Source organism: Vicia villosa, unplaced genomic scaffold (assembly GCF_029867415.1).
Source record: "Vicia villosa cultivar HV-30 ecotype Madison, WI unplaced genomic scaffold, Vvil1.0 scaffold8, whole genome shotgun sequence".
NCBI lineage: Eukaryota > Viridiplantae > Streptophyta > Magnoliopsida > Fabales > Fabaceae > Vicia > Vicia villosa.
Genome location: NW_026706811.1, coordinates 3,187,861 through 3,195,097, shown reverse-complemented (window position 1 = coordinate 3,195,097; position 7,237 = coordinate 3,187,861). Strand labels below are relative to the sequence as shown.

At 26.9% G+C, this 7,237-nt stretch overlaps 2 long non-coding RNA genes across 2 annotated transcripts; one reads left to right on the top strand and one right to left on the bottom strand.

Moving 5' to 3' along the window:
- The first annotated feature begins 586 nt into the window (after positions 1-586).
- On the top strand, positions 587-1,473 carry LOC131643262 (uncharacterized). Its single transcript, XR_009296164.1, has 3 exons — positions 587-759; positions 939-1,049; positions 1,248-1,473. It is a non-coding gene; the product is annotated as an uncharacterized LOC131643262 (long non-coding RNA).
- A 4,890-nt stretch (positions 1,474-6,363) lies between these two features.
- On the bottom strand, positions 6,364-7,035 carry LOC131643204 (uncharacterized). Its single transcript, XR_009296160.1, has 2 exons — positions 6,779-7,035; positions 6,364-6,702 (listed from the first exon to the last, which is right to left on the bottom strand). It is a non-coding gene; the product is annotated as an uncharacterized LOC131643204 (long non-coding RNA).
- Between the last annotated feature and the right edge of the window lie 202 nt (positions 7,036-7,237).

Here is a 7,237-nt window from a genome sequence, read left to right as displayed (position 1 = left end):
TGAATTTCAACTTCTGTCCGGATTGAAGGTAATTCGAATCAGTTAAAATGATGGACTCGGGGTGCAGGACAGAAGTTGAAATTGCTGCTCTCAGGCATGAACTTCACAAGAAGTTTTTGCTTCGAATAAACTAACCATCCTAATGTCACAAAAGGTAAATTTCTTTTCTGTACCTTCAACTTTCTCTTGTTGCCGTTGTTAATTGTTCTTGGGTTCTATATTCAATCTACGTGTGATTAGGATTTTTCCCAATACACCTCTTCGCGCAAAGCACTATTGAGTACCATGTAGCTTAAATCGATAGACTTTGTTATCATGATGCATTTCTTGATAGAAATCATAAAACTAGAGAAAAGTTTTTAACGTTTTTCTGTTTATTTGAAGAGTGACCAAGTTTTATAGTGATACTGACTGAGTGTGTGTACCATATGTAATGCATATTCATTAAGTGATAATATCTTTTGATTTTTCTGTTGTGGATTCATGCTACAACTCCAGAGTATAGAGCATATCAAGAGCAGGTTCTCAGCAATAACTCAAAATTTGCACAGGCACATTAGAAAGGATAACTCAACAGTCTCTTCTCATAGATATTGGAGTCAATCAACACAAGAGCCAGTCTCCTTGTTGGACCAAAGAGATTAATCCGTTGTGTATTAATTAACACTGAATATATTGCAGGCTTTGAGTGAGAAAGGCTATGAACTTGTTTCCGGTGGGACTGGAAATCATCTAGTTTTGGTGAATTTGAAGAAAAAGGTAACCCGATAACTACTTTAACTTTTCATATAAGAATTGTGGAGTCTTCTAAGTTCTTAAATCATAACATTCAGTGCTAACTATTTGTGTATTAGTTAAGTTATAAAGCTGACATGAAATTACTAATTATCGATATAACTTTGTTCAACTACATGATTTTGATAACTCGTGGATTTCAGGAACTCTTGCTCTTACTTCAAGGGGATTTGTTGAGGAGGATTTCGTTAAGGTTGCAGAGTATTTTGATGCAGCTGTGAATTTGGCTTTGAAGGTTAAGGCAGAGAGCAAAGGTTCATAATTTTCTATGCCCTTTCTGTATGCTTGTGATTGTCTGTTGTTGTGTGCTTCAATAAGCTAACAATGTTGTTGTCGATGAACTTTTACAATTAGAAACAAAATTAAAGGACTCTGTGAAAGTATCTTATTCTATTTTTAATTATTTTTTTCTATGTATCATTTATAAATTAATATTTGTTTCAACATTTCAGATATCTTTGGGCAACTTTGGGCTAAAATATTTTTGCAACTGGTTAAAAATAAAAAGGTTGAGGAGCAAAATCTACAAGATCAAATGCAAATGGTTGAAGAGGATAAAGACATAGAAATGTTGCCAAAACCAAAGCCAAAGAAGAAGAAAAAAACTTATATATGAAGAAAGTGTTATGACTTAGTTAAAATATGATATTTATGTGTATGATTTTATAGTACTTGAAATATTATGACTGTACATGATTTTGTATATTTTTTGGTTAATATTAAAAATATTATGACTTAGTTAAAATATGATTTTTATGTGTATGATTTTATAGTATTTGAAATATTATGACTGAAAATGAAATATAACTAAATGGTGTATATGAAATAGGGTGTAAATAGATTTAAATATAATATAATTGTTCATTCATAAATGGTGTATTTACACCCGATTTTTAATAAAATAGGGTGTAATTAAGAACGTATCTACACCCGATTTTTATTAAAATAGGGTGTAATTAAAAACGTAATTACGCCCAATTACACCCGATTTTTATTAAAAGAGGGTGTAATTAAAACGTAATTACGCCCAATTACACCTGATTTTTATTAAAACAGGGTGTAATTAAAAATGTAATTACGCCCAATTACACACCCGATTTTTATTAAAACAGGGTGTAATTAAAAACATAATTACGTCCAATTACACCTGATTTTTATTAAAATAGGGTGTAATTAAAAACGTAATTACGTCCAATTACACCCGATTTTTATTAAAAATAACGGGTGTAAATTCGTTAGACATTTCTCACCCTGTGGATATACACCCGATTTTTATTAAAAATAATGGGTGTAAATTTAATAAAAAACGGGTGTAAATTAATATTTTTGTACTAGTGCCTGGTAAGGTTTTTAACGAGGCAATTCACATTCAAAGAATATTGTACTCTTTTTCCTTCACTAGAATTTTTCCCACTGAGTTTTTTTTAGTAAGGTTTTAACGAGGCATATCCTCAATGGACATCCAAGGGGGAGTGTTATGAATATTTATGTTAGTGGATGTCCATACATCTCATAGTTCTTCATCTTCATATTCCATACTTAATATGTGTTTAATATGTATGATTTTCTATCTCCCTTGAGTCCTATAAATAGATACTCATATTACAATGTAAAGCACACTTGAAATAAGATAAGATAATATTGCTCTCTTTCCAGTGGCGGAGCCAGGACCCTAGTTCAGGGGGTGCAATTTTGTAAAATTTTAGATAATTATTTGTAAAATTTTGTTGAAATTTAAATTATAAATATTATATTTGCAAGCTAAATGTCTATTAATTGTTTTGACCAACTCGTTGTGGTTGGATGTTGGAACCATGATGCGCTCATTTTTGCGTTTTAAGTAAAATTATGTCTTAGAAAATTTTAAAATAATAACTTAAATAATAAGTTAATAAAAAATATAATAAAAGGACGTGTGGCTTGATAGAAGAAAATAGATTCAGTGAAATGAAAGGGCATTAAATAGGTGTTTAGGTGTAGTTTTACAATTTCTTTTGGTGCAAACCCAAATTTTTAGGGGGTGCAATATCTAATATTCTGGAGTTAAATAGATGTTTAGGTGTAGCTTTACAAAATCCAGAGGGTGCAAATGCACACCCTCACATGTATGTGGATCCACCCCTGTCTCTTTCTTCTCTACCTCTCTTCGATCTCTATATAGTTTTAGTTAGTTTTATAACAAATTATTTGTTTTCACATAAATGAGAGCATGTTATTAGTTCATACTTTTTTTATTAAGATATTATTTCTGATTATTTTAAGTGATTTTTAATAGAGATTTCATAAAAACATAAATAAATAAAAGAATGGTGTTTCGTGAAAATATGTAGTATTGCTTATTCTTATACTTTTTGTGTTTATTTTTGTAATATAAATGTAATTTCATGTGATTAATATTGCGCGATTATGTAATTATCACAACATTAATTTTTGCAAATTTTACATTGGTAAGTGATTCCTTATCCCATAATTCAAAATTAACTGTAATTATTGATAAGATTCTTTGCATTTTCTAATGTATTTGGATTATTATTATTAATAGTATTTAATTTTTAAGCTTTTAAAATTGATACATATATTTAAGGGATGATAGTAGTGCCGTGTCATCCTAAGTAGCATAATTGGCATATTCTCACTACCTTTAAAGGTTGTAAATAGCATTAAATTTTTTTATAAACTATTAATTATTATGATTTTTTTAGTAATCATTACCATTTTTTATTTTTTTTAAATATTAATAAAATACAAAAATAATAAACAAATAACTTATAAAATGAAAAACGATAATAATAAATTATTTAAAAAGAAATATATGCTTTTTAAATAGGTGAATTTAGATGGTAACATTTATACTAAAGATTGATATAATATTTGTTTCAACCAAAAACATGAGACAATTATGATGTATCGAAAACACAATTTTTTTTAATGAAAAACTCAAATTTATTTTTATTTGATTTATTTTAGTATGCACTAAATATTTATAATAAAATGGATAAATGCATACTATATTTTTGCATATATAATTTCATAATTAAATAATTTAAAAATAGAATTTTTTCTTCACGTTTTGTTTCTGTTCTGGCGTCGGCAAAATGTTTGATGGTTCTAGGAAAAGAACATTAAGCAAGCATATCTCCTCAAATCCTTCTTGAGTACTATATGGCCTGTTCGAAAATCAATCTCATAATAATACCTATGATAATACCTATTGATTCAGGTTAATTACCAAGAGGATTATTAGCATTAAATTTCCTATAAATCAAAATGTTTTTATGATATACCTGTACTGTAGAATTCAAACCTTACAAGATAATTAATATACTGGAAATTATTCAAAATGTAGCCTGTCATTATGCTTGGACATTTGTTTTAAGCAATTTTAAGTGTCAAAATAACTTTAGAGAGGATACTTTTTGACAGGGAACAAGAATAGTAAATTAAACATAAATCATGAAATAAAGTTTATCCAAATATTTAAATTATTTTATTTTTTCTACAGATTATTTGCATTAAAGCCTTTATATATTACTAAGGTTGAATTGATTTTACAATTATTAGGTTAATACTAGGTTACTATATTCAATGCAATTTTAATATTTCAAACAATGCATTTTCAAAATGTTTATCGGTTATATCCATGTTTTAAAATGATTAATATTCCAAACAATACTAATTTCAAACAATGCATTTTCAAAATGTTTATGGGTTGTTTGTATGTTTCAAAATGATTAATATTCCAAACATTGGTTGTATTTGAAATTTATGAGAGATGTGATAGTATTGCAAGGTTAATAGTATGTATTGAATAATCATAATTATAAAATTCAACATTCATTATTGAACACTATTATAATTTACTATATTTACACAACAATATTATTAGGTTTTAAAAATGAGTGGGCTTATTATTTCAGTTTTTATCATCCCAAAATAATATTAAAAAATTTATGTCTTTAAAATTATATATTTTTTAAAAGGAAAAAAAATGCGGTTATTGAAATCACTTATGGTGAGTTTGGAATAGAAGAAATAAGTGAGAGAGAAATTAAAATCATTTAGAGTGTGTTTGAAATAGAAGAAATAAGTGAGAGAGAGAAGTAGAGAGAAAGAAGTTGAGAAAAATACTTTTATTTATCATGTATCAATAAATATTGATTAATCTATTTTTAAACTATGTATCTAAATATTTATCAAATTAACGATGTATACATAATATAAAATTTATATAAAAAATTAGAAACTTTGATTTTTTTTAAAAGCTTTAATTTAATTTGTTTATAATTAAAAATAAAATATAGTAAATAAATAATGTATAAAATGAAATACAAGAATAGTAAATCATTCAAAGCATTCCAAAATATATAAGTAACGATTTATAAGCAATAAGTTTCCCTGTAAAAATTTGGGCATTCCTGCATTCCAAAATATATAAGGTTCAGTGTAACTTTTTAATCCATAAAATCATAAGATTCCAATTCATAAAATCATAAGATTTAAAAAATAGTAAAAAAAATGTGACTATTTCAATTAATTATAACTTATTTTTTATTTTCAAAGATAACCTAAAACCTACTTTAATATTTTATTGTGCAGAATATAGTCACTTTATGGTTGTGTTTATATCAGTTTATTAAGGAAAATTACTAATCAATGTTGTCTTTTTTACTATGAGGTTATGAATGATTGTAATTTGAATTACACACAATTTTATACATATGCAAAGTTGTCATTCTTTTGATTTAATTTATTTCATTTTATTTATTTCATCACTATAATATATTTATTTACTATTTATAACGATAATGTGCGAATCGTGCGAACACACGAGTAGATGAAAACTTAATTATTTCATTTATTTTTTAATAAAATATATATTTCCAATTATTTATAACGATATTGTGCGGTCCATGTAAACGCACAATGTCTACTTAATTTATAAATGACTAATTAATTATTTCATTTATTCTTTTTACTAAAACATTCATTTTTGACTGAACGAGAGTACTTAATTTATATATATTTTGTATACTTTTATTAACTATATATTTATTTATTATTTATAATTACATTTGCGCGACCCGTGCGAACGCACGGGTCTCTTGCTAGTATGAAAGGAAATAGTAAACATACTAAGATAAATGAGACGCTAATCATATGTAGAACAACATTTTTTTTAGAGCACCTTTTATTTTATAATTATTCAGAGATTTATTCATTGAAATTAATTCTAAGAAAACAAATTGACAAATGCTTTTCTGTATGATGCAAATGATGATACCATTATACAAAATTTGGCACCCCCATGAAAGTTTTTTCATTCAACCTTTTTAAAAGTACTCTCCAAATCTACGGTTGGAATCACCTCAAAGTATCTCTAATACTCATTGATAACATTTTTATCATGCCAGATAGAGACCTTCAAACGAAGTTTCAACAAACTTAGAATTAATAAAAAAAAAATTACCTATCAGAAAGAATAAAAATAGCCCAAAAAATAAATTATCAAATTATATAAAAATAAAGGGGTGATGCACTAAGAGTGTCCTCTAATAAAAACATAATAAATTAGCAAATCATACATTAGTTTTAAAATATAAATATAATTTTGTTTGATACATGTAGTTGACTGACCATCAATGTAAAATTATTTTACAGTGGTCAAGTACATTCTTTTTTTCTCTAAAACTAACTAAATATTCTTTTTAAACATCCTCAATAAACACAAAAAAAAAAAAAAAAAATTTCCAAATAGTCACAACAATTCCCATAAAATTACAAACTTTCTCACTTTGTCTCACCCTAACAATCTTAGGAGAAGGATTATTCACTTCATCTTGGAGCAGTAATCAATGTTTCAAATAATCGTACAACATCAGATCTTGCTGTAAATTTCTTTGTCGAAGCCTGTAAAATATAAAAATATATTTCAAATTTGTGACTATAAATCTCAAATCTCTATTGAAAATTGTGAATAACATACCAGATGAGAAACATAAGGGGCAGATGAAACAGAAACTACAACGGAAGACGCGGCGGAGACCGATGCTACAAGGAGGCTAGATTTCAACATCTTTGATCGTTTGGATGTTTAGAAAATCTAGCCACCGGTTCTCGGAAAATGGAGGGAGAGACAGAGAGAGAAGTTTGAGGAGCACGTTGTTTGGAATGGTTTGAGTTTTGATGGTCTTATATATAAGAAGGGGTGATTGGAATGGAGAATGCAAATGATGCTTTGTTTGTGGCCTTCCAAACATTAAAATGATAAAGCCCTAAAGTTACGCTTTAATTTGTTCATTCAAATCAACTTTGCCTTTTCTATTTTATTTTTAAGTAGCTTTGACTCTTTCCAATCAGTCACCTTGTTTTTTTATTTTATTTTATTAGTTAATAGATTATGTAATTTTTTTTATTATCTATTTTCTCTTTTAGAATTTAATGG